Raw genomic sequence first — 2500 nt, 5'->3', positions numbered from 1 at the left:
CGTGCACAGAAAGCAGAGGGGAAAAAATACAAAGACGAGCTGCAGGATGTGGCGATAACGGGGTGTTTGCGTTAAGCACACAGTGTGGTGTTTCCTAGCAGGACCACCCCGGTACATTCACGTGTAAGAGGAGCCAGAGGCAGACTGAGGATTTTAATACTGTCTTTGGGTTTAGTAATATGCCACATTTGCACCAAAACGAACCCTCATTTGTTTCTTAATTTAGATTTTGTTAGCGCCCTGTGGTTTCTGTGGGCTTTTTGTAGTTTTGAACTCACCACCACAGTTCACGGGAACATGGCTGGGTGCGTAAACCTCTGTCGACAGCCTTCACCACCGACTGCTATTTCAGGCCCCTGATCCACTCAGTACAGCTGGGAGCAGTTCAATCATTTAAATCAAACACGAATACTTTAGCGCATGGAGCGCGTGCAGTCGAACTGGAACACACGTCTGGCTACTGTCCAAAGTGCTCGTGCACCGCACAGTACCGCCGGTCTGTACTACACGCAATGCCCTGAATGTAGCTCGGAGAACGTAGGAGCTCGTTGGCCCACGTTGCCAGTGAAGCTGTGTATTTCCATGGGCGTACCAAACATTTAGGTTCACAGACTTACTAGACCCATCAAAACACATTTCTGCTGTTTCACTGTATTTGAAGCAACTTCCTTTTCCTTATCAACTTGCAGTCGATAACTAGAGAAATGTGTCTTAAGAGAAGGAGAATATGGCATGTTGAATGACCGTACCAGGTGCAGAGAATGATTTATGACAGTAAGACCCTAGACAGACACACACACACACACACCATATCCTACAGATTTGTACAAAAATGTTTAACCCAGGCTATTTGATGGCAGTTTATAATCTACACAGGTTCACATGTCTAGATTTCTGTGTATAAAATGTATTTTTTGGGATGCTGCAATGTGCGAGAGCAAATAAGTCCATAAAGGGCCATAAGTCTGTAATGAGAAGGCAGGAGTTCAAAGTGTGGAGATAGCCCCTGTGTGGAGATAGCCTCCATTGCCCCTGTGTGGAGATAGCCTCCATTGCCCCTGTGTGGAGATAGCCTCCATTGCCCCTGTGTGGAGATAGCCTCCATTGCCCCTGTGTGGAGATAGCCTTCGTGGGACAGGGAGCGCAGAAAAATTCGAGACGGTTTTGAATCAGGCAACAAGAGCTCGGTCTGGTCCAGACATGACCCTCCCCCCCTTCTGTGTGCGGCGTAAAGGTCAGGGGAAAAACAGAGGGCAGGAAGCTCGTCGGGGTAAGTCCGCTCGAGGAGTCCTGGCACTGCCCTTTCTGGGGTGAGAAATCTCATTTATGAATCGAGACCACCCTCGAGCAATTAGCTTGACCGAGGGAGGCTAATGCAAAAGCGGGTGCCAGCAGGGTGGGTAGGTTTTAGCCCTCAAACAGTGTGGTTGGGGGCACAAGGGGAGGAAGAGGAGGAGGTGGTGGGGGGAGGAAGAGACTGAGAAGGTGAGTCATGACAGGAGATCTCCACGGCACCAGACCGCACGGATCTCAGCACAGCTCACGTCTACGTAGCATTTATGTCTCATGGGATAAAAATGGAACAATATGATGTCATGTTTCCTCTTCAGCTGAAATGTCATCATGGGGAAGTTCCTTAGTACGTGTGTTAAAGCCTTTCCTGTATCATGGCTTGGAAAAAAAACAATGTTAACTCGTAACCGGACTCATCTGTCTACTTGGAGAGAACCCAGTCACTGTCTATCAGGTTTCAAAGCCCAATACAGTCTAGTTTAGATCAAGCCAAAAGCCAGTGGCGATCAGAGGAGGGGCAATAATCAGTTGGGTTGAGAGAGAGAGAGAGAGAGAGTGTGTGAGAGAGTTGGAGAGGGTGAGAGTGTCTGAGAGTGAGAGAGAGTTAGAGAGGGTGAGAGTGTGTGTGAGAGAGAATGTGTATGTGAGAATGTGTGTATGTGTGTGAGTGCGTGTATGTGTGAAACGGTCTTGAAAGATTTAATGGAATCTTATTCTCAGTTAACATCTGGGAACCTAAGCAGTTAAGGACAGATATGCATCTAAAATGGGGTGGATTTGCTTAACTTTGCTTAACATGAGCTTTATTTTTGGACCCATTAACTGGTTGAACAGTGCCACTGCTATTTTTCTTAGAACTGTTCACAAATGCCTGACCTGAGTCCTGCACCTGACCTGGGTCCTGCTGATGTCCTGATGTGTGGAACTGTCATGGAGGAGAGAGAAACCCATCTGAGGGGCTGGTGCATGCTCGTGTGCTCTGAGTGACATCACTGTCAGATGGGAGCACACAGAGTCTCACAGGAGGTTCTGTAATACTGCCTAGACCAATTAGAGCCCAGCCCTGAACTGCTAGACAACACACTCAGTTCTCTTTCATAGAACAGGTGAGGCAGAGAAGAGAGAGGAGGAACAGCTATAGATTCTCACTGTTTGATCTGCGATTTGCTCACTCGACAAAATGGGTTAGACGAATAGGTAACAATAG

This window comes from Brachyhypopomus gauderio, chromosome 19 (genome assembly GCF_052324685.1).
Source record: "Brachyhypopomus gauderio isolate BG-103 chromosome 19, BGAUD_0.2, whole genome shotgun sequence".
Classification (NCBI taxonomy): Eukaryota; Metazoa; Chordata; class Actinopteri; order Gymnotiformes; family Hypopomidae; genus Brachyhypopomus; species Brachyhypopomus gauderio.
The sequence above is the reverse complement of the archived record's forward strand: the minus strand, read 5'-3'. Positions refer to the sequence as shown.